Below are 26138 nucleotides of genomic sequence, written 5' to 3'. Positions count from 1 at the left end.
AGGTATTGGTTCTGTACCTCAGAGTTCCGCTCAGTCACCTCTTGAGTTTGCTAGTGGTTTCGGCTCACCCTAGAATCACGGCCACATTGCCGTCTTTCTACTTCTTAACTTCTCAGCTTCTGCTCTTACTGCTGGTTTCTTTTTCTTGTTAACATTTCCCAGTTCAAATTCCCAAGATAAGGAATGTGATTGTCACTGCTCTCCCCTCTTTGGGCAGAGCTTTTCACATGGGATGCCTTCGTGGGCCCCTGACAATCCTATACAATAGCTGCCCTGGGATCCTGGTCAGATCCACAGGGAGACAAAAAAGGCCAGTGGCGAGCAATGTCACCCAGTACAAGATATGGACATCCAAGGCAGGCTACCTCAGAACGGGCACTGATCGGGGCAGGCACCACGATCACCATGTCTGACAAAGATGACCAGATAATCCAGGGGTTGGATTCCCAGGTAGAGAAGCCACAAGGTCATCTGGAAAAGCAGGAAGGGCGTGGAGTCGATCTTAAACAGAATGCAGGATGCAGCAAGGACAAGCAGAGATTCCGAAGTCAGTGAGGAGGGTTGGTGGAGTCAAGTGGGAACGGTAATCCAGGGACCGGGAAGAAGGGTCGGGGCTCAAGTGGTCAACTAATCCAGACGGAATAAGCACAGATGCAGAAGCAAAAACGGACCCATAGAATCAAACGGATCAGCAAAGGTGAGGCAGTGTATCTCCCTCTTGCTACCTTATTGTCCTCCTTCCTCACTAGAAGCCAGTTCACATAAAAACTGGATCAAGAGGCTTGTAGGACAAGACAACTGGAAATGCTGTGTGCGCTGAGGAAGTCAGGGAGCCAGGACAGAAAGCAGCTCTGAGAGATTTGCCTCGTCCTTTGGGCCACTCGTCCTCTATATGTGTTCCATCTCTTTCTGTCCCTCTCTCCTTCCCTTCGCTTTTTCCTTAGCTGATTTCATGAGGAGACAATTATATTGTTTTTCTGACTGAATAGTAGAGAAGTATTTGTTTCCTAATTCTTAATTTTAAAAGCAACAATATAGAACTCTCTAAGGAAAAATAACACAAAACTCTAAATCACATTAAATTATGTTTTTATTCACGTAGACTTAAATGGATTATTCTCCTTTGGGTCAGTAGATGCAAAGAGAAAAAAATATTCCTTGACCCAATCTTTTAGAGATGGCTTAGGTGACTGGGATGCATTATACCATCCCCAAGAAGTACCTTAGAACAATGGTTCTCAAATTTCATCGCACATTAGAATCCTGATGTTCAGGCAGCGGCACCCCACACTGTTAAATCAGTGTGTTTGGTGGCAGGGGAGCCAGGAATCAGTATTTGTTAAGGTTTCCTGGTGATTACAATGTGCAGCAGATTTGGGGAACCACTGCCTTAGACGTTGTTTTAATAAAGCCCCATATTGTCCTGCTATCTTGCCACTTTACCTTTCACCAAAAAGTGGAATGTGACAGAAAGGATTTTTTTTTTCAGTTAATTGTGATTGTGCTGTAATTTACTGCCAGGAGGCAACCATCTGGGTTGTTACTTATTTCAGTCAAAATAGCAGGTGGGCTAGCATCTTGGCATCCTGTAGTCAAAATGATTGATTTACCAACTGATTTTTTGGTTGTTAGTTTAATCTTGAAGTTTCTAACTCAGTATTTTAATTTATTCAGACCCAACTATGGACCCTGGGGATTTTCTAGTTTATTTCCCATCTTGTTGTCCAGAGTCAGTGGAGAGCAATGAGGTCTCCCCAGCGCCAGGTCTTTGTGTGATAATCCAAGGAGAAAGTAGCCGTCAGAACCCCTCAAGCAATACCTCACCATCTCAGTGAACATTTCAAGAGCTCACCCAATTCCAACTCTGTCTCAGCTTCCTGGTTTCTTTTCCATCTTCATATGTGAAGAGTTTTGTTGTTGTTTTTTAATAAACATAGTTGAAGAGACTATAGGGCCTGTTTCTGAGTGCATTCCATTGTGATGGCATATTCTCATGACCCCTAGGCAAAAAGGAGAGCGTGACCTTTCCTGTGCTCCTAGCGACTGTGACCTTTCCTGTGCTCCTAGCGACTGTGTCCTTTGCTAGCTCATCACTCCTCATCTGCTGGTGCACAGTCTTTAAGGAGAGAAAGCAAACCCTATGAGGAAGGGATCGGACTTAGGGCTGCCCAGTGTCATAGGAAAAGCCTAACACACAACTTAATGGTCTTCGAAAGCTTGACAGATTAGTAGAAAGAAATTTTAGGGTAGTTGGTCTCTATTTCCACAAAGGAAATAAGTTAAAGTGCAGTTAATTGGGATTTTTAGTGAGCCAGAGACAATAACTTTGGAATTAAATAATAGATTTGACTCCTAAGAAAGCCTGTGGCATCTCCATTCCTCAAGAGACAGTCTGCTGTAGAATGGGGATCAGAGGAATGGGTCGCAATCCTACCTTGGCCTCTAACTTGCCACGTGACTATGACTTTTCAGGGCCTCAGCATCCCCATCTGTCAAGTAAGAAGTTAAGCTGGGTGATTGCCGAAGTCCCTCATCGTGTACTAACACTCTATGATATTTAAAAACAGGACCTGTGGCTTTCTGTCTTGAGGGTATTAATAGAAGCTGGTTATCTGAGGTTCCTTCCAGCTCAAGAATTTACAGACTAATTCACCAATTTGTTTTCTATTTTGAATTGCAAAAATATAACCAGATGCATTAGATGATACCAAAGAATTATTAATAATTCTGTTAGGTATGAAAATAACACTATATTTGTGTAAGAATATGGTCATAATTGCTAGATATACATACTGAAATAGGTAGTGGCAAAATAACGTGATGTCTGGGATTTGTTTTTTAAAAAATAATAAAATAAAATAACATATCCAATAATATATCCAGATCTCACAAGATGCCTTTTGGGCTGGCAACCTTTCTGAATATAGAATCTATGTTCTAGAAAAGGAGTCAGGAACCTGGAGTATGCAGATGTTGATTGTCTTGAGTGTTCTAGACACAGAGCCAAGAGACTAGATGCTTTAGAGGCCACACAAAGCTTTTCCTGAAGATCTGCGATGTAGAGCTTGAATTAATTTACCTTTTCCTTCCTCTGTGTTATATGGATAGGTTGGTATGCTGAAAGCAATTTCCCCTGAAGAAAATGGAAGCCCTGAGAGGTTTCAGTGACTTTGCTGAGGACACATAATAATGGCAACATCAAAGCCAGAATGAAGAGTGAAGGGTAACGTTCTATGACTACCTCTCTTCCATACTCCTTCCACTCCTGCTGGGGAGTATCAAAAGTATAAATATGCCTTTGGCACCATTTGTCCTGTGGGATTTTTGCATCTGTCCAGTATTCAATCCAATATACCATCCAGTAGCCAGACCTGGTGGTCTAGTGGTTAAGATTCGACGCTCCCACCACCACAGCCCAAGTTTATTTCCTGGTCAGGGAACCACACCACCTGTCTGTCAGTTGTCACGCTGTGGCAGCTGCATGTTGCTGTGATGTTGAAAGCTATGCCACTGGTATTTCAAATGCCGGCAGGGTCACCCATGGTGAACAGGTTTCAGCGGAGCTTCCAGACTAAGACAGACTTGGAAGAAGGACTTGGCCACCCACTTCCGAAAAAATTGGCCATGAAACTCCTGTGAATAGCAGCAGAGCATTGTCTGATACAGCACCGAAGGTGAGAGGATGGCGCAAAAAGCCCGGGCAGGGTTCCACTCTGCTGGACACAGGGTCTCTAGGAGTCGGAACCAACTCAACAGCACTAACAACATCAACCAGTATCCAAGACTCCTTAACCATTTTTAAAGCTCTTTCTAGTGGTTAGAGCGCTCCCTTAAACAAAACCTCCTTTAATAAGACCTCATAGCGCTGAACTTAGAGCACCATCAGTGGCTTCTTACAGGACATTAGCGACTTTCCCACTGGAAGAGGCACGGATGTTGCACCAGACTAGGACGTGTGCTGTGTCCAGATTAGTCAGGCTGACCAAATCCTATACATTCCAACTATTTTCACTGATTAAAAATGCTATCAAATTTTAAATTGGTTCATAAAAGAAGTATGAATTGGTCACAGAAAAGGTGTTTATATAAGCATACCGGCCCACTCAGATACAAACCATCTGACCTTGTGAGAAGGTTTCCATTTGTGTCCTCTGTTGTGGCTAGGCTCCTGACTTTACACAGTTTTAGAGCTAAAAATCCACTTCTGTCTGGAAAGTGATTTTTGACAAGAAGGATTGAGAGAACAGCCCAAGCTCTGCGGCCAGTGCCAGCCCCTTCAGAAACACATGTCCCATCCTGTGTGACATGCTCCAGAGAATCCAAGTGGTCGGATGCTGCCAACGCAGTGATGGCAGAGTAGACTCAAGGTTGTTGCAGTGGAAAGGGCTGCTCAGGATTCGTGACTCATCCCCTGCAGCCTGCCCTTGCTCTGTTGGCTCTTACCCCTCTCAACTCTTCCTTCTCAGCCTGCCTCATCCTCTCTGCTTTGCCAAGAAACCACAGCTGCTTGGAATCTAGCCATTTTGATGTTGCAGGTGAGCTGTAAACCAAATCAAGCCAAACCAAACAAATCCAACTACCATCACAAGCAAGTTATCCAATTATTGTTTTTTTGCAATGAGGAGAGGGGCAGGAAGGGCCTTATGTCTCACAAGGCAAATATTAATCTGACTGAAGAGTTAGCTTGTGGAGGGATAATCACCAAACAAGTTGGTGCTCATCAGAGCTGCACAGACTGGTCACTGAGGATGTTCGGAGCTAAGAACAAACCCTACCAGGCACCCTTGGTAGATCTAGCAAGCTCTATGCCCTCGCCTTCTGCATTCTGAAGCAAGCATCCAAACTTTGCCTGGCTTACAGCATGCCCAGGGTAAGTCACCGGGATTCTTGGATTCTAGGTGGATTTCCTGGTGCCACAGCTCTCTTCTTTCTCGCACGCGGTGAGGATCAGGCCCTCTGGGAGGTCGGGGAACAGTGAAAGTAGGTTTGTAGAATCCAAGCCCCATAGCCCCTCTCACCCCACCGCTTGGCACTTTACCTGCCCTCTCGGGTTGGTAAAGGGAAAGTGGAAAGGAGTCACTGGCAGAGGATGGAAGGTGAAGGGAAGGGGAAGAAAAGAGAAGGAAGGGGAAATATGTGTCAAAGGGGAAAAAAATTAATAGTGGGTAAAATTACATTATATGGTGTAATGATCTCTGAATGATAGACAGAGTGGATTTAGCCAAGATACTGGAATCTTTCCAGATTTCAGGACCTCCTCCTATCTTACAACCAGTTGGGCGCCTACTCCACATTCACCATGATTGATCCCTTGCCCTTTGTGTAAATCCTCCCTACCCGTGTTGGACCAGAGACGCGGAATGTAGAGTAAGTGTTCTGTCAGAGTTGCACAAGACCACGGTGGCTCATCTCTTGGCAGCTCATGTAGGAGTACAGGAAAGCTGAGTGGAGAACAAGACTCTCTCAATATTTAGAAACTGGATTGGGATTTCTGTCAAAAGATATGATTTTGCCATTTACTTAGTCGCTTGTACAGTAAGTGGAGCAAATCAAGAATACTAAGGAGAGAACTTTTTTCTCTGATGCATAAATGTCAATCATAATTTTTCAGAGTTCTTGCAATTGGCATTCCAGTTCTGGTCTAACACCTGTTGTAGTGCAAACTTATTGAATAAAAGCTGTCTACGTTTCCACACTATCACCCAGAAAGGAGAGAATTCGAACATCTTTTCTTTTTTTTCCACCAGTTTCTGTCTGTCATGCTTTGTATCCATTAACAATTCTGGTTCCTTTTGCAATCTGGAGCCACAGAGGCCCTGTTCTGGGTCAGCTCTGATTTGGGACAGTGGGTTCCCAGCAGCAAAGTTTTGGAAGGGAAAGAAAGAGAATACAGGGAAGGGGCCAGAGATGGAATCAGATTTGGTTTGGCCTGAGAGTTGTACTTAATAAATGAATTAACAATTATCTCTGGAACTCGGACTTCCCAGGAGTCAACTACTTGATGGACAGGTTAAAAGTGACAACAAGATTAATTATCAAGGCGCTTGGGGGGTGGGGGCAGGGAAGAGGGGGGATAAATGTTTTCATATTCATACTGTATTCAAAAAGAGTATTGCTGATATTGAGGGCTGCTGAACACAAAAGAATATCTATTTTCATTTTTGCAAGTAAGCAGAGGAAATAACACACTAGTATTTCTTTTAAACGGCTTTATTTTGATATAATTTACATACCATAAAGTTCACCTGTTTAAAGTATATAACTCAGTGGCTTTTAGTATATTTCTAGAGTTGCTGCAACCATCATCATAATCCAATTTTAAAACATTTCATCACCCCAAGAAGGAACCTAGTGCACATTAGCAGTCATTCCCCAGGCCCCTTTCTCCCCACCCCCAGCCCCTGGCAACCAATCTACTTTCTGTCTCTGCTGATTTGCCTTTTCTGGACAATTCATGTAAATGAAATCATACAATACACAGTCTTTTGTGACCAGCTTCATTCACTTAAGATAATGTTTTTGAGGTTTGTCTATGTTGTAACATACATCAGTACTTCATTCTCTTTATTGCCAAACAAGATTCCATTGTAAGGATATACCATATTTTGTTTATCCACTCATCAGTTGATAAACAACACACTAGCATTTTAATTAAAAGAGCAAATTGCCATGATCTCTGTAATCTGAGTTGAACACCTTTTTACCTGTAGGTATGAGTTAATAAAACAGTTATTGATCTTAATAGCTTGATTTAAGGGAATTTAGTATTGGTAGCAAAAATGATTCCTATGTAAGTTTGTAGAGAATGGATGTTGGCAGGATGACCTAATGATAATAGCATAATAAGGTCATAATATTTATATTTGTGTTCCTAAATTATCTTAGTAGAGTGGGTCTGTATTTAAGAGTATTGACTCTTCCCTTCTAATAAAATAACTTTAGAATGTATGAAATCTTTGTAGTGACGTGCACATGGAATATGGCACCTGCCTTTGTGTTAAGCCAAGTTCACAGCTGAGTTTGAGCTCAACCTCCATAGCTGGTCTGCTAGGGGTCTGCTGCCTGCACTGTCCTGTTTGTTGTGTCGGCTTCTGTCTTTCCCTGCTTCCTGCTCAGGTACAAATGAGGAGGCATGGAAAAGAGGAGGGATAGGAAGCAAAGAGGGTTCCACAGGTCTTAGATGTTGCCCTGGGGTCCATATTCAGGCAGTTCTCACTGAAGGCAGCAAAACTTTGGTGCCCACTCTTCTTATGTGGAGAGCAGTGGCCAGACTGAGGGCTCTGGAATCCTTGCATGGCCATTTCCTATCTGTGGGATGTTGAACAAGTACTTAACCTCTCTCGTTCTTGTTCTCATCATCAAAGTGAAGATATTCATAGTTCTTATTTCCTAGAGATGCTTTGAGGATTCCCATAATTCCTGGTACATAACAAATGTGCAATTAATGTTAAATGTTAATATCATTAGCATGTATTAATTACTTGCTATTTCCTGGATACTATGCATACTGGATACTAATCCTCACAACAATCCAAAGAGGTAGCTAAAGGTATTCTCACTTTACAGATAAAGAAACTGAGATTTGGGGAACTTTTATGTGTTCCTCAAGGTCACATGGCTAGAAAGTGGCACAAGTGACATTTATACCCCTCTTGGTCTGGTTCAAAATACACACATCCATTGGACCATGGCAACCATATGCAATGAATCAGGCCAGCCAATACGCTGTATACTGGGATATAGCCATAACAACACACACAAATTTGTTTTAATAAAAATGAATGATTGGGTTGGGTCACTTTGGAATATTATGTCACCAAAATCCATGACGAGAAAACAGAAATAAGAGCCTGGAATGAAGCTGTTGGAACAAATACAGGGCTTGAAGAAACTCAGAGTAACGCAAATCATCCACCTGGATGCTATGTCCTCCCAGCTCTGGGGAGCTGGACCCCTCAGTTTGTGGAGACTAAAAGAAACTGCACATGGCACTCTCGGGCTAAAGATGGTACATTGACTCATTTCCATCAGCTAGGGGATTAGTTGATATTCCATTTCTCAACTTAATGGTTTAAGATGTTCCCATTGCCATCACCACTCACCCACCAACAGCACTTTTAAATTAGTCTTGAGAACAAAAGAGTAAACAGAAGCACAGTTTATCATTCTGCCAAATTCAGCCACCCCTAAAAAATGCTAAATCTGATAGTCAAACAAGCAACTAGACTGAAAAACACAAGTATCAGGGTTGACACATGCTAGTTATTTGCTACTGCTCCAGGGTCACTAGCTGTGTTGCCCAGAGAGTTAGGGAGAAAACAGTTCAACGTCCAGAGACAAATAGCAATTAGATGGTCCCCAACTGGCTGAAGTAACAGGAAAACTAAAACAGGTTTTCCTCCTAACATTTCCCTCTAAACAGTCTGCCTGATTATACAGTGTGAAATAGGAACAATTTTGACTACTAATCCTAAATAATCCTAAACCTTAGCTATTAAAACCAGGAAATATTTGTTCTCTTATATTTCTAGGTAAAAACGTATTCTTGATTTAGGTTGCCACAATCATAACAATCTGCTATTTTAATTAGAAGAGTGTGTTCTTTCCCCACTTATGGTATTAGTGGCTTTAAATGCATAAAGAATCTTTTCATAAACCCCCTCATGGGGATTTCGAGATCAGGACAAAGTAACATTTTAAGAATGTTCTTAATATTGCAATCAATTGGGGATTATTTTTTTAAACCAATTCCTTGAGAATTTTGGACAATCTTTTCATCACTTGGAGGTTATTTTTATTATCCTTTTAATTAGGAGTGTAACCCCAGCTTGTAGATGCTACAAGCTTCTCTGGGGAGGTAGATTTACACTTGTGGTCTGTGAGCTAAAATAAGCAGAAAGCCATTTCATTCAGGTCCATTGCTGGTAGCCACTTCATGCCCATGTCCAACCCATGTTGGCCCTGGTCAAGATGACCACTGGCCAATTTGTGCAGACTCACATTTATGCTATGGCTATTTCCTGGACTGGAACAATCACTCTGCATTTAAGTGATCCCGATTTGGTGCTGTCGTGCTTGTAAAATCCAGCTCTAAACTCTATCCTTCTGTGCTAGTCAATCAACAAGACCTGGACTTTGGTTCTTTTAAAATTATCAGTAGTCCTATTTATCCATTTTACACTCATTCCCAAGATTTTAAATAACCTGCTTTAGATATGGCTCTGCTGTACTGTGACCTTGAGCAGGTTACGACAATAATAAAACTAGCCTTTCACAGTGTTTCTCTGTTACAAAGTACTTCCGTATGCCTTCTCTTATTAAAATTATTACCCTCAGAGAATACTGATTGACCTATATGCTTCTCATAAAGCTAGCAGGTGGAAAAGACCTTAGAAAATAAAAGCAGTTGTCAAGTGCAAGTGTAGCCCTGTTAATCTATAGACTAGTAGAACTAGAGTTTCAATGTGTTGGTCTAACTTTGGCTTTGACTCTGGCCTCCAGAGAAGTTCCCATCCTGGACATTTGTCAAGAATGACAGGTCAGAAATGCCAAGGCCAGGAGGTCAGGTTGAGTATTCTGCTGAGGATCCTCATAAGGAACTTGGAAAGAAATGAATTGAGGATTTTGGCCTGAATATCAGTAGCTGGAAAAGGTCCTTGAATTTTCCCAACAGATGGTTGCAGGAATATCTAAACTTTGGAGAAGGGGTTATAGACTACAGCTTAAATTTTAAGCCTCCAGTCTCTGAAAATCATGACATTTTAGAGTTGAACGTCCCCTTTCTGGTCTTCCAGCCTGATCCAATTTGCTGATCCCTCTAGGGTTTCATTTGCTCTCTGCTTAACCATCCACAGTGATGAGGAGCTTGTCTCCTACCAGAATGGTCCATTTCATCCTTGGTGCATATTAATAATTAAAAAGTTATTCTTCTACTTGAGTCCAGGCCTTATGCCTTATTACATCACCCATTTGTTGTAGTTCTGCGCAGTAATGGGCAAATGGAATGTCCAGCAATGCACTTCACCACCCTTTTATTGACTCCAAATCTGCCTCCATATAATTTCCATCAGTTAGAGGATTTCTCTTCTTATACCTTTGGATACATTTTCTGAGTGATCATAGCAGCCCTGAGTGGTTTCAGAGATAACATACAAAACCCCTGAGAATTGGCACATCTTCCTTCCTACTCTTCTATATCTCCTGTATCTCTTCCTTTTTCTCTGACATCTGCACTCAGCTCTCTTATAATTCTTCTGGAAATTAAGCGTGAACTCATACATGGAAGGCAGAGGATTCCATGGAAAGAGAAGAGGAACTTGGTTCAAGCCCTGACAACTTTCTCTAAAGCTTTATGATAAATATTATTATTTATCTGATGGGAGTGGGAAAGTATAATGATAGAATATAAGTGAATATTCTTTATAAATTGCAATGTACTATAAAGCTACTGAATACTTTAACATTAAATTCTAGAAGACCTCAAGCCTCATGTAGTCCCAGCTCCTTGTTTTATGTCCTACAGGACATTAAACAGAGAAGAAAAGTGACATGTCCAAGGGACACAGGACCACTTAGAGGCAGAGCTAGAAATGGAACCCAGATTTTCCAATGCACAATCCATTTCTTCCTCTGCTGCCTCTCTGTTGAACAACAAAATCAATAAAATCATCCATGCACAGACCCTAAGGAGTACCCAACACATATTAGATGCTCAATAACTATTGGCTGAAGAAATATGTTGAGTAAAAGAATGCATGAATGACTAGTACTTGTTTTCAATGATGATGTTTTATAGGTTCCTTCCAGATGTCACTTATGTTTTTTTTTTTTTTTTAAAGATTTTATTTATTTATTTATTTTTTTTCCCCAAAGCCCCAGTAGATAGTTGTATGTCATAGCTGCACATCCTTTTAGTTGCTGCATGTGGGACGCGGCCTCAGCATGGCCGGAGGAGCGGTGTCGTCAGTGCGCGCCCGGGATCCGAACCCGGGCGGCCAGCAGCGGAGCGCGTGCACTTAACCGCTAAGCCACGGGGCCCGCCCCTCACTTATGTTTTTAATCATCCTTTAATTAGCTCTCTATTAAGGAGCTTGGTTCTCAAAATGTATTTGTGAAGATTAAATGAGACAATGCATTAAAGTGCTTAGAAATAGTATCTGGCAGTCAATAAATGTGAACTAATTATCTCTGTTTTCTAGCCATTTTTCTGATAAGACCAAGCTGATGCTGCAAGGACTCACTAATCTGAAAATCACTTTGCAATCTGCTAACAAAAGGAATTCTGGAATTGCAACAGTATTACTACTATTTGTCAGTTCCTATCCTGTGCCTTTAACTAGGCCACCCGCACCCACCCCTTGTAGTTGGCACCCGAAAGGGCACAAACAAAGTCCTGGAATCGTTCACTTCCTCCTCTTGTGTTTACTCAACCGCTGACCTTTGGGCTCTGTCTCCCCTTCCCAGTCCACACTTGCCTATTGGACGCGACAATTTATTTGTCTTTACCCTATTTGACACTTAAGGCTCTTGTTCCCTCTCTCAATCTCAATCTCAATCAAGGTTTTGGAATTTCCCTTTGGTTCCCTTCACTCCCAGGCACCCCAGTAGCTCTACTCCTTCTAAACAAGGCCCATTCTCCTGACCCAAGTTGGTGGGTTTGCTTCTGCCTTGTAGGGGGCCAGAAACTCTCTATATTGTAGCATTTGTTATAAATATTGATTTTTTGATATTTGGAGCTGGGCGATAGAATTTAGGCTCTTCATATTTCTACGTTTCAGGAAAGGGAAAAATGGAATGTTGCCAAAAGTTATTTTTTCTTCTTTATTATTGTGTTAACTGAACTGGCTCTTTCTACCCCTTTCTATCTGCTGCCTCTAGTCTGCCAGTTTGATGAGCTCAGATTCCAACTGCCCATGAAAAGTGATTCCTGAGTGCTTTATTGGGTTATTTTCCCTTCAAGGGCTTCACACACGTATCTATAAATTGCCATGGTGATCTGTATCAGTTGCCAGAATGTTTGAAGCTTCTTTCTGAATCTCTGACAGTTGGTTAAGACTGAAGAATAAACTTGGGCTAATGTTAGTGCACAAGAAAGAGCTTGGGTAAACCCATCAATTAGGATTATACCCCAAGTTCTAGTGTGGACAACAAATATTTGTTATCTTTTTAATCTCTGTGTTTTGTGATGGATTACCACTTAATATCTTCTCAGTTGTCAGTGGCATATCTACCCCCACTATATCCCACCCTAAATGTAAATTCCCTCAGAGCACGGACTAGATCTGTTTATATTCACAGCTCTATCCTCAGCACCCAACATAGTGCTTGGCCAATAGCAGGCAATCAATCAGTGTTTGTTGAATATCGAAGGAATGAATGAATGAATGAGAAGCAGGATAGAGCTGTGGTTGGACCACAGCCTTTGGCATCAAAAAGATTCCAATTCAAGTTTTGGTGACGCCACTTCCCAGCTATGAGATTTCTCTGAATTTCAATTTCTTCATCAATAAAATGGGGGTGATAATTGTACCTACCTCATAGCTTTGGGGGAGAATTAAGTAAGATAATGCATGTAAAGTTCTTAGCACAGTAGCTGGAATATTTTCAGAACTTGATAAATGTTGACTATTATGTCTATTCATTTCAGTGAAAATCCTCAAATGTTGAAGCTTATTAGAGGTAATTGAACTAATTTAATATGAATAGTAGTGATGACTGTACTAAAGACAAATTAGTTTAATTAATCTGTCAGCAAGATTTTACTTAAAGAGTTAAGTTGACAAAATATGTATTAGTCACACCCACCATGTTTAAAGCACTATGCTAGGCTTTCAGACATAGGCAGGATGCAAAGATAGTTATGACACAGTCCCTTCCCTCTAGTGACATAAAATCTAGAAGACTTTCTATGTATGCAGTATTATGCTGAGTATACATAAATATGAGGCATCATTACCTCCCACCAATTGTCTGATTTACTCTTCCTGCTTTGCAGAATATTATTCTACGACATTTGGCATCTCCTTTGAACTCTTACAATGACAAGAAACCCATTACCTCATGAAGCAACTCATTCTTTTGGGGAATAGTAATCACCTTTAGAAAGACTTTTCTTAAAACTAGCACAAATCTACCTCCCTGTGGTTTTTACACATTAATCCAATTTCTGCCTTCTGGACACACACGGGATAAATCCATTTTTTCCCTTTATATCAGAGGTCAGCAAAGTTTAAGGCATGCAGGCCAAATTCAGCCCAACATTTGATTTTGTAAATAAAACTTTATTGGAACACGGCCAAGCCTGTTCATTTATATATTGTCTGTGGCTGCTTTTGCACACTAGCAGAGTAGTGGCCCACATAGCTGGAAATATTTGGCCTTTGAAGAAAAAGTTTTTTGCATTCTGATCTATATGACAGACTTTCAAATACTTAAAGACAACCAACCTGTCTCCCTTTAAAGTGGGAAACCCAGAACTGAGCCTAGAACTCTAAGTGGGAACTAATGGAGTCAGAATGAAGTAGCACTATGACCTCCCTGTTCTGGACACCATACTTCCAATTATGTGGCCAGAGATCAGGTCGGTCTTTGACTGACACACAATACTGGAGTGTATAAAGGACTAAATCTCTGATATTTTTTTCCCCAGCAGCTTCTATTAAGTTATGCCTTCCCATCCTGCATTGGTGTAGCCTAGTGTTGGAAACTATATATAAAACTTTATATCTTTCCAGCCTGTCTAGAGCAATCAGAAAACAATTCAGCATATATTCCAGGGCTGTATTAGTCAGGGTCAGACAGGACAAAGATGACAAACTGAGCTAGGATTTTTAAGAGAATGTAATGAAGAGACAATTTACATACCTGTGGGCAGGGTTAAGAGAACTAACAAAGGAATACTTCACTCCCCTCTCTACACAAAGGGGAATGGGGAGGGAGGGATTTTGCTGGGGCCCAGTGATAGCTGGAGCCATGGAAGAGGGGCTGCCCCACTAAAGCTGTGGCAGTGGAGACACAACCACTGCTAGAACAAAGCCAGCAGGAAATAGATACACTGATGTGCTCCTCTCCCATCCTCTGGCTGCCATGAGTGGAACCCAACCTGAAGCTGGAGGGCAGGAGAGCCACAGGAGTCAGCCCCACAGGAGACAAAGCAGGACCAAGAGGAGGTGTGGGAGTTGGGGCAGAGAATGACAAGGGCTAAATGGGATGTGCCAGGCAGTTTCTAAATGCCTGAATGAATAAACAGATGAATGAATGAAGTGGACCCAAGGCCTGGCACTCAATAAATGTTTGTTGTGCTGCAGAAATGAGAGAAAGGACCATGATCTCCTTTATTTCCTCCTGCCCCAGAGCCCTCACTACTGCTGCTCATTGTTCCAGACTTCCCATCTCCCATGCAGCCCTGCTCCTGTGCACCACTCCCTTCGCACCCTTCCCTAGCCTCTCCTGACCCCTGAGGGTTTCCCCGCAAGAGCATAAAAAGAATCTGGATCTTACATGAGAGGTAACACAGCAGAACTGGGGTTGTTCTAAACAGAGCTAGGACATTATCAAAGAGAGGGCTTTCAGTCCTAAAATGATTCTCAGAATCTAAAATGCATTCTAGAATGTTTAGAGTTTTAAAAAATGAAAATTCAGCATCACTGCACTCTATGGAGAAAAGTTGGTGACTTCTGAGAAAGCTGCCCTAGACGTTTGTGTTACAAGCCCTAGATTCACTAGGCACCTCATTACCGAATGCCTTGGGCTGGCCGTGTTATGCTCAAATGGCCCTCATCACATCATAGGCTTTTATTGCCAAGATGTCTGAGCTCTCCATTCGTTATGCCAGTAGCAGTAATGCTGAGAAAGTGAGGTGTGTGAGAGAAAGTCTCAATGGCATGAAGCCACTGGGAGCTTATCCACAACTTTCTGCTTATCACTTCCTCCTCCATCAGTTGAGTCAGCACGGAGAATATTCAGCACACCAGGGACAATCCTTAGAATTCTGGATTTTGAAGACATAGAAATTACTTGAAAGTATTGTTTGGTCTGCTACTCTAGACTGTTTTTGCACGGAATGTGCAAGACCAAATTGGGCACTCAATTAGGAATTGCTGTCCACACATTAAAGCAAATTTTAAAAAGTAACTACAGACATATACGAGCCAATTTTGTATTCTGAAATCATTTTTGTTTTAATTCAGATCCATACTATTAGCAATTGTCACCACATATCTCACAGACCCAAGACCCAGTCCCCAGAATTTAAAGTGTCTTGTACAAAACCTAGTGCCGGGTGTATTGGAAGGAGCAAGATGGGAACCATGATTCTTGATGGGCACGGCCCAACTGATGTGAACCCGTACCCAACAGCCCAGTAAACAACTTCATCCTCACCAAAAGTTATTCACACTTCAAAGAGCATTCTTCTTCTGCCAGTGTTCATATGAATCCAGGAGATAGAAGCAAACTCGAGCTTGAAGTTGGAGTGGCCAATTTCCCAATTCAGCCATGGCTATGACAGGATTTGTCAATAAACTTTATTCGAAGTCTCCAGCACCAAATTTCATGAAATCTAATCCCAATTAGTATGACTGGCAATATTTGAGTAAGATCTGTACATTACATAATAGCACTGTCTCAATGTTAATTTTCTGATTTTAATCATTACACGATAATGTAAAAGGATGCGCTTGTTCTTAAGAAAACCCACTGAAATATTTAACGGTGAAGAGGCATCATGACTGCCACTTACTCTCAAATGATTCAGAAAAAATAATTTGTGTATACAAAAAAGAAAGAGAATGATAAATCAAATGTAATAAAATATTAACAATTAGGGTATCCGGGTGAAGGGTATACGGTATTTTTTTTCACTATTTTTTGCAATGTTTCTACAAATTTGAAATTACTTCATAATAAAGTTGTTAGAAAACTAATTCTACAAAACCAGAGCTGTCTTATGCCTGTGCCTGAAGTGCAGGGATGTCAGCCATGCTCATGCTGCCATGTGAATCAGAAATGGCATCTCCTGTTTTGTTATCTTTGGGCTAAAATGAGTCATTTCCTCTTTCAGCTAAAGAACTCTTCTATTCATGGAGGGAACACTAGGATGCTTTCCACGTGAACCCTGAAGGTAAGGGGAACTTGACCACGTGTCCCTCTGTCACACTGCCCATCTGTCCTACTGTCCATTTCATCCAGGCAAAGGGCAAGGACTCACCTCTCTGGCTCACAGACAGAATAATTCCAAACCAGTCAATGTCTGCATTGTCTCGTTCTGCTGTGCTCAAAGACCTTTTCCATTTCCCCAGCTCAGAAAACCCTTCTTTGTTTTTCTCAAAACTGTTAATAGCCGATATCTTCTAGTAGTGCGATCATGGGGTATTTTTATTTTCTCCTTACTCTTTTCTATACTTGAGAGATTTTCAACAATGACTGTGTTACTTTTAAAATCAGAAAAAGAAATGTGTTTGCTTTTATTTTTCCAAGCAGCTTTGCATAAATTCTTGCCATAGCTTTCTGTGCCCCCTGTAGCCCCCTAATATTGTCACTGCTGCGTATTTCCTCCCTCTCAGCCCAGTAACAGAGCTTATGGAAAGACTCATATATGATGGGCTCTGGATCTTCCCCATCTACCATCAGCAAGAAAAATTACTTCATGGCCCCCTCACCCGCTGAGCCCCAGGCACAATCTTCTGGATTGGGTCTCACAAGCTGTTGGTAGTCTCTCCCCACCTACAATATCCTATTGCCATTTTTGGAGTTGGAGTTAGATAGAAGTACTGAACTCACATTTTCTCCCTTCATGCCAACTCGAATACCATGCCCCTAGTCCATCACCCTAGGATGCCAGGCCCAGCTGACAAATAGGTCATATGAAGAATTATGGCTCCGTTTTACAGGTGGAGAAACCAAGCCTCTGTATATACTACAATAAAATGGGATCTAGATCCTTCAAGACCAACTGGACATGTGTAACCCTGAGGATGCACTCTCTCTCTTTCAGAGGAAGTTAAGGACTCATGAAGATATGAAACTGACTAGGTCATTGGTAGAAGAAAATTCCAGCCAAAATTATCCTAAGATGTTCTGAGGCCACCCCAGGGTATTTACTAGTCTTCCAACATTGAAAAACGATAGCCCTCTGAGGGCCATATGCCACTTCAGTGTCAAGAACCAAGCCTGAGCTTTCCCTGTGGGCCAGAGGTTCTCATCTTTAGCACTGTTGACATTTTGGGCCAGATAATTCTTTATCGTGGAGGCTGATCTGTGCAATCCCTGGGGTCTTAGCAGCATCCCTGGTCTCTACCCACTAAATGCCAGTAGGACACCACCACCCACCCCCCCACTTGTAACAGTGTCTTCAGACATTGCCTAAGGTTCCAGAGAGGAAAAAATTTCCCCCTAGTAGTGATAATAAAATAATGTTTCCAGACATTGCCAAATGTCCCCAGGGTGGGGGGCAAATCACCCCCATGAAGGACCACCACTCTAAGTTACCTCAGCCCAGTGAGAACTTTTTTTTCATGCAAATGGACTGAAATTTATGGTGTGCAAAGTAAACAGTAGCAAGGACTTGCAGAATGGGTACCATCAGTCACCACAATTCTTTGGCACAAGAGGACCCTGTGGCATAACAGCCCTGCCCAAGAGTATTTCGTAACATTGCAACTGGTGAATCAACCCAGCCAGACGACTGGCTTCTCTGAGTTTCTTTCTCCTTTCTGGGTTTCTGCCCCTTGACACCAAAAGCCTCATAAGATTTGTTTGAATGGAAGGCAAACCAGGGAGAACGGGGTAAGGCTGAATACTGTGAGTAGCCCTTCCCTTCAAGGAGTTGAAGAGATCCAGAAAGCATACTCTGAACTGTGCTGCAAAGTACCAGGGGGATTTGGCTGCCATTTTTTATTTATATGTGTACTTATTTCTAGACCACATTATCACATGAAAGATGTGAGACTTAGTCTCCAATTTATTTCATACAATTTGATGTTTTTTAAACAAATAGGAGTGTGTTCTGGGCAGTGGCTTAACTGGAAATCCCTTTTTCCATTCCTCAAAGAGTGTAGAGCAGGTGAGGTGGTGGTAGCAGATTTACCTATGGTACCAGTTGGCGAACCGAGGCCCCAAGAGTAAATCCGGAAGCACTAGGGTTGGTATATGCTCTTCCTGCTCAAGCGTGCCTCTTATTTCCTCAGTTGATCTCCTTTCCCTGCTTCCACCACCCCATCCCCATTATCCTCTACCCTTTACCCAATCTAGTGTCTTATTTGAAAGGCTGCTTCTGATGCCAGTGGGTATCTGTGAAAACACAGGCAAGAACTTGAGAGCGGTTATGTGGTCGTCCAAGAGAAACAGAAACTCAGGTCGGTTTCAGAGTGAGAAGAACATCCAGAAAGCAATGTTCATAAAAGAATTCAGAAGAAAGAAAATCTCCCTAAAATTAGAGGAGATTAGACATAAGAGTAGAATTGCAATTCATGTTTGAGACTCCGCCAAAAGTGCCACCGTCCATGTTGTGGCCTTCAATTTGGTTTCTGGTCTCTTTGACTTAACTGTTAACTCTTCAATCCTGTCCCAATGGTAATGATCACTTCTTAACCATCTCTCCCTGGCACCTCCTCCCCAGGGTGGAACAGAATGCCACTCTGACTGGCATGCCAGCTTCTTTTGCAAGAGCTTGGCACCCTTTCAGCTCAGCTCACTCCAACCCTCCACCGCCAGCCCTTTCCCAGGGTCCCATGTGCCCAGCTCTGACCTTAGTTCCCCCCAGATTCCAGGAGGCTGGGAGGAACTTAGAAAAAACTCAGGGAACTGGGGAGGATGTGCCCACATAGAATGTGCTTTGAAGTGAGTCTAAAACTCTATGCCCATAATCTTTTCACCCACCCTGCTTGCCTGCCAGAGTCCAAATTCCTATCATTTGAGCCTCTGCTTTGACTAAAGTATGGTTTTGCTCAAAACCTATGCACTTGTCTAAGAGGGATAAGACCTTAATTTATAGATAGGAATTTGTTATCAGATTATCTTGTTGGCACTTCTCTAAGAAGAGGGCTTTGGAATTGTGACACAGGACAGGTTAATTATGATTGCAGTGGAGAGACTGAAATGATCGAGGTCTTGAGCTCCAGACCTGCTCTGTCCAATACACTAGCCACTGGCAACATGTGACGATTTTAATATAAATTCATTGAAATTAAACAATATTAAAATTTCAGTTTCTCAGTCACACTGACCACATTTCAAACGTTCATAGCCACATGTGGCTAGTGGCTACCATATTGGACAGAGCAGATACAGAACATTTCCATCATCATAGGAAGTTCTGTTGGACGGCACTTCTCTAGACTCAGGCTGGTACCGTCAATGGGGAGTTCTGGAAAACAGAGGGAGCCTAAAATCACCAGCTCTGTAGGGAGGGATGGAGAAGAGTAGGAGAAGGAACCAAATTCCAAAGGGAAAGTAAAGGGAGACCAAAGGCAAACTTTATATGCTTTGCCAAGGGCCCGGCCCTGAGCAAACACGCATCCACCCCACCACAAAGCTCTTTATGTTGACACTTGCAAGTAAAAGAGCAACTGGGGTTGGCTTTGGGCCCCATTTCCTCTATTGTATGGCCCCTGGGATCTGCGGGCTGCTTGTGAAGCATCCTGATAGTATAAGGCAGCCCATCGGTATCCAAGAGTCCACTTAGAGCTGGGAGTTCCCAAATCAAAAGACATTCAGGGGAAAGGAGCACCTTCTCCATCTGGAATTAGACCTCATTCAGAGAATCTGAGGGATATAGGGGGTCTGAGGAGCAATTGTCCCCCCTTACTGATGACAGTGTTCACACTGCATAGCACTTGCAGTCACATGAAGCATTTTCACAATATTAATTCATTTCATCCTCACGATAATTGGCTGAGGAAAGCAGGGCATATGTGACCCTCTGGACACTTTCTATTCAAAGAAATTCATGCCGAGAAAGAGAAAAGAACTGACAAAGTAAATTTGACTAGTAAATGGTAGAACCAGCTGTAGAAACCACCCTCCTATCTGTAGCTCACTTCACCTCTCTCGGGGAATGAGGGTTACTTTGTACCTCTCCAGATACCTAAGTATGTCAGCCCCAAAGGGTGTGACCTCCCCTCGGATCATGCTGCAACTTCAGTTCACATCCAACCCCAAGCCAACTATGAAGCCCCCAGCAGTCTTCTGGACTCTTCATTACCAAATGACCCATGTGAGCTGCCAAGAGAGGGGGCGAAGTGGACTCATGGCTAGAACAAGGATACCGATGTGACTTTTCCCAGAAGACCTCTCCTAGACAAATGCCAACATCTAGAAAACGGCAAAGAGGAAATGGTGCCCGTGGCAGCCTGTGCAACAGACCTGCTGAATCTGTTTTCCTGTGCACAAGACACAGGAAGATACTGCTTTCCTGGCTCCCCAAACTCTGAGTCTACAGTGGGAGACCCTGGAACATGCCAGTGGCTTTCACTTACTAGAAAAGGATCCAGAACACTGGATCAGATTAGTTCATTTATAGGACTTTCAATCGTTTGTGTTCAAACATTTATGACTTATTCTCAAACTTGAAAGAACCTCTCACTATATGGGAACCATTTACATACACGACTAAATATCAGATCAGATTCCATGTTTTCCTTTGACATAGCATGCACATATGTAAACAGATATGCAGAGTAATTATTGGACTTCCACATCTAGTGAGCTCTAATACCAAATCAGCCATTGTCCAGAGAACTGGAAAGAAAAAATCAAAAGGATAATCAAATAGATAAAGCAACAGTGAGGATAGAGACAAGAATGAAATGATTACTTTAAATGTGCCCAATAAAGCAACACCCCTAGCAACATACTACTTTGTTCTTTCCTTTTACAGCAACATCCTGATACTTCTCAATCAAAGTCCACTTTTCTCTACCTCTGAGCCACTAGAGCTGAAAACATACCCATTTCATCAATTATACCACTGAGCTGTCCATGCCAAACTTTGGTGACATACCCCCAAGGCCAGATGGCTGATTAAACGTGGATTAAACAGTAGGCATGTAATACTCATGGAAGAAGTCCTGAGGAAACCAGTTCCGGGTTTGATTTGGCAGTTCACAATATCACCATGGACACAGACTCTTTCCATCTGGGGGAGGTTTCTCCCCCATCTGTCTCTTTTGTGTGTGTGTGAGGAAGATTTAGCCCTGAGCTAACATCTGCTGCAAATCCTCCTCTTTTTGCTGAGGAAGATTGGCCCTGAGCTAACATCTGTGCCCATCTTCCTCTACTTTATATGTGGGACACCTGCCACAGCATGGCTTGATAAGCACTGCATAGGTCTGCACCTGGGATCCGAACCTGCAAACCCGGGACTGCCGCCGAAGCGGAGCCAGCGAACTTAACCACTACACCACCAGGATGGCCCCCTCATCTCCCCTTTTTTTTTTTTTTAAATCTTCTCTTTACTTATTTATTTATTTTTTGAGGAAGATTGGCCCTGAGCTAACATCTGTTGCCAATCTTCTTCCTTTTTACCGTTTTTCTCCCCAAAACCCCAGCAGATAGTTGTATGTCATAGTTGTACATCCTTCTAGTTGCTCTATGTGGGAGGCCGCCTCAGCATGGCTTGAGCAGTAGGTCTGCACCCAGGATCCGAACTGGCGAACCTCGGGTTGCCTAAGCAGAGCACACAAACTTAGCTGCTACGACACTGGGCTGGCCCCCACCCCCTCTCTCTTTTTAACAGGGAGGAAAATCTTGCCCAACAGACCTCAGAAGACTTCTGCTAAGTCTTGATGGCCAGAACTGGGTAGGATAACCACTCCTAAACCAATCACCAACAGACAGGAAATGAGATTACTCCCGTTACCTTAGACTGACTACTCATCCCCTGGGACTGGACAGTTGAAAGCCGACAAAACTGGGCTCCGTGAGCAAAAGCAAAGGGGAAAATGGTTGTTGGAGAGGCAACCAGCAGTGTCTGCAATATTCAGTTATACAAAATGGCTGTGCATAGAGAAAGAAGAGGGGCTTTCTACTCCTCATGCCTGAGGCGGCCTCCTTCGGGAAGCCCCTACCTTGTTGATCAAGTCAAATCTGCTCACTCTTGGCTCTCAGAGAACCTGCAGACCTCCTTCTTTACACTGTGTCGTTTATACGTGTTTTACTGGTTTCTCTATTCTTTACCAGACTAAGTACTAAGAGGATTGTTTCAGCACAACGCTATATTCTCAGGGCCCTGCCCATGCCTGGTGCATCATAGATGCTCAGTGGATATTTGGTGAAAGATGAATGGATGGATGAATAGATGGATTGATGGATGGATGAGTGTTCCAGCCACTTAACGAGGTCGATCCTGACTTTTTCTGAAAATGCATTAAAAAGGGCTGTATCTTACTTTCCCTTCTTCCTCTCCATTCGCACTCAGTGAGTCTGCACTGGGAGTATTTATTGTTTCACACCCTCAACCTAGCCTAAGACCCTAGCTATTACATCTTTGATTGGACAGATGGCTTTTCTTCTAAGAGAGGGCTTCTGAGGGAAGCTAAGTAAAGGAGAACAAAGAAAAAAGAGTGAATGTAAGAGAGACAAATAATAATCTTGCTGGATGTGTAGCCCAGATGTTTTGAATGAAGAAGCAAGTTTGAAAGAACATCGTGTACATGAGTAAGAAAGGGGGGTTAAATCATGTAGAGGCAGGATGTGCTTGTACAAGATAGAGCAAAGTTGGGGAAGAGAGAGGACTTTGGGACTGGTTTCAAGACATGGCAGAGACTCTGACTTCTGAGAAATAGGCAAGGAGGTGGGGCTTTCATGCTTGAGCCCACTGGCTGCCCCCTTTGCCCACCACTCTTTCAACTTCAGGATCCTCCTGTTTCTCTACTCTCTTCCCATTTTTACCACCCTTTGAACTTCTGGTTCCTCTTGCTTTGCATACCAAGGATGAACAGAAGTAAGGGGCCAGAGTAAAACAAGTGCCAGCTTCTCAGAGAGGACCCCACTGAACTTACTGAACTTCCCTTCCCCACCCATCTCTCTGGCTCTGAAAAAGGAGTATTTCCATGAAATTGCCTTTCACCCACTTGTCAGAAGCTTAATGGCAAATAATGGCTAGTCTCCCCTAGGTATTTTAAATGACCCTAAGATGGACACAGTAATAGAATTCAGAGAAGTGGGGAGAATTTCTAAAAACAAGTGAGCAGATTATGGAACATCAAGAAGTGCTGAAATCACTCTTTATTCCCGAAAGATGAGGCACATGCTCAGCCACACACATTGTTAACACAGGGAGGCTGGCTGCCAGCAGATGCTGAAAATTTCCAAGCAATTTCTGTATTCCACCCTAGCTGGGACCTTTCCCATGTGTTTACACCACTAAGTGCCAGGTTTGCATTAGGGGATTGTTTTGTGGTGTTAAAATTTTTACGGGAATTGTTTTCCATCTCAATTACAAAAGTAATAACTTTTTATTTTATTTAGGTATTTTAGTGATATTTTACTTAATTTTATTTTATTGCAAAAGTAATCATTTTTATTTTAGAATCATCCTCCCAGGGATAACTACCACTAATATATTGGTGTATATATACTTTTTGTCTTTCTTCTGTACACATGTGGAGATACATGTATTAGAATTGAGGTCAAATACACCTACTTTCTGTACTCAGTTTTCTTTTTCCTTTTCACATGTTTCCATATCATTAAAATTTTTTATCACTTTTTTTTTTTTTTTGGTGAGGAAGATTAGCCCTGAGCTAACATCTGTTGCCAATCCTCCTCTTTTTGCTGAGGAAGATTGGCCCTCTGCTAACATTTGTGCCCCTCTTCCTCTAATTTGTATATGGGAACACCTGCCATAGCATGGCTTGATAAGCAGCGCGTAGGTCTGCACCCAGGATCTGAACCTGCGAACCCCGGGCCGCTGAAGCAGAGCACGCAAACTTAACTGCTATGCCACGGGGCCAGCCCCTTATCACATTATTTTAAAGATTAAATAATATTTTGTTGTATGCCTATACCATGACCTAGTTAAATAAGCCCTTATGATTTGACATTTAGATTTCCTCCAATATTCTCTATTTATAAATAGCACTGGGGGGATTCTTTTTATACAGAATTGTTTTTGCACATCTCTGTTCATTTGGGATAAATTTCTGGAAGTATATTTTCTGATTCAAAGTGTATCTATGTTCTTAAGGCTTTTAATATACATTACCAGAAAGATTGCACCAATTTACACTCAAAAAGTCAAGGTGTCAGTCCCACCTCTACCACTGGGCGGCTGGAAGTGTTTGCAAACTCAGTGATACCATTCTGAAATCTCACAGGATTGGGAAAAGAATAAAATAAAATATTTTATATAAAAATATTTTGAAAATTGAAAATCCTATTAAAACACACTGCCATTATTATCCATTTTTAAACCACCCCAGAAAGACAAGGCATTACCTCTCTCACCCACATAGTCCAATGATTAACAGCCCTTTAGCGAATAAAACCCTTACCAACTTCCCTCTAAATGCAACTGACATCCTATAAATTTCATTTATTCAAAACCATTTACTGAGCACTGCTATGCATTGAGCTTTGTAATAAGCATGAGGAATATAGAGGAACAAAACAAACACAGTTCTTTACATCAATGAGCTACTAGCCTGGGTGGGCGTGGGGAGAAAAAGAGATAAATCAGGATTCATTATCAGTTCTATGGTAGGGTCAGGTCCTGGGCGCTCTGTAGACAGGGCATCCCCCACTTTGGGGAGACCCAAGGAAGTCCCGGCCTGAAGGAAGGAAAGCTGAGTCTGAGGATGAGAAGGCAGCTGGACTTTTGCTTGGGTGGCCATGTGCCAATCCTTATTGCTTCTGAAACAGTAGGGAGAAATCACATTTTCCCAGCAGCTATATTCCTGCATAGAAAAAGAATCATTTCTACGGGCGAAGACTTGAACAAGCCACATTGTGGGAAGGCTAAGACCCCATGAAGCATACTTTGAGGAATGCTAGAGGGTTATAATCTCTCTAGAAATCAGCCTGGCATTTTTAGTCAGTGAGACACGTAAGCTGAAGCCAAGAGCAGGATTACTTGGGACTACGGAGGGGATTTTAGATAGGTGTAGAAGGAAGATAAAGGGCAAGATAAGGCAACCGACAGGGAGAGAAGCTTTGGAAGGGTAGACAGAGATGTCTAATACGGAATTTTGCCAAGTGTCTGCTGTGAAATATGGTACCTGTCTGCCCAAAAAAATCCTTGCTCGTGTTAATACATGAAGCGATGTAGGACTAACTGTGGCCTCCAAATAGGTGGATAGTGGAAGGTGGAGAACTAGGGCTTCCTGTTGGAGGCGGTCACATCTGATTTGCTAATCCTTCATTCTGTGAGCATTTAAGGGCTACTGTGTGCTCAGAAGACTTCTGTTAAGCAGGAGCCTCTCCTCTGAACTGCACAGAATATTAAAGTGAGTATTATCTGCTGCTCGTACCATACTGACCCACTGGGCCCACGTGGGCTCCACGCGCCTGGCACACGCACAGAGCTTTAAAGAAAAGGCGGGGATTATAATGGGGTCTTTTAGGCAATCAAGGATATTCAGAAATGCATTCCAGAATTCTGGGTGTGGATCAGCCCCCCTGCTTAGGCACACCCGTGAAAAGCATCCCAAACCATTTCCATTTTGACTTGTAAATAAATTGGCAATTAACAGAACTGCGGGTATCAACAAAGCAACAAATTTCCCTTCCAAATTATATTGTTCTTGTGGTAATATTAAAATTAATTTCTGTCTCTGAAGCTGAGTTGAGAAGCATGGGACTACAAAAGTAGGATGTCTACCAGGCCAAGGATGAAAATCATTATGGATAATCTTCCAAGAAGAGTGTTTACAAATACAAGGATAAATTGACTACCGTTTTGGGTATTGACTTCCTAATCTTTTTTTTCCTTTGGTGGTCTCAGACAGAGTTGTCTGGAAGACACACCATCAATTGTATGTTATACCAAGCGGTTATTATTATAGTAAAGTAGTGAGTCAGGAATGATTTACTGGGTTCTGCCGGGCCAGTGTCATGGTAGCCAAATGTGCAGACATTTGCATAGGCCTACTCTATTTTAAATTTATTGCAAATACATTGGCACAAGAAGCCTAGCAACCAAT

The 26138-nt window shown here is 42.3% G+C and overlaps 1 protein-coding gene across 3 annotated transcripts in view; it reads left to right on the top strand.

The window, feature by feature from the left end:
- The window catches only part of PRLR (prolactin receptor), a 156157-nt gene that overhangs the window by 105208 nt on the left and 24811 nt on the right, over nt 1-26138 (top strand). For 2 of the 3 annotated variants that reach the window (XM_014781582.2, XM_087443177.1), the window contains exon 2: nt 16061-16120. The gene's annotated coding sequence lies outside the window, so the exon portion shown is untranslated. Of the gene's footprint in view, nt 1-3110; nt 4871-16060; nt 16121-26138 lie in introns of those variants that run through there. The other variant, XM_087443178.1, reaches the window with a different exon arrangement.

This window comes from Ceratotherium simum, chromosome 18, assembly GCF_057802395.1.
Source record: "Ceratotherium simum simum isolate JZ-2026a chromosome 18, ASM5780239v1, whole genome shotgun sequence".
In the NCBI taxonomy this organism is placed as follows: Eukaryota; Metazoa; Chordata; class Mammalia; order Perissodactyla; family Rhinocerotidae; genus Ceratotherium; species Ceratotherium simum.
Note: the sequence above shows the minus strand (reverse complement) of the source record. Positions and strands in the feature narration are given on the sequence as shown.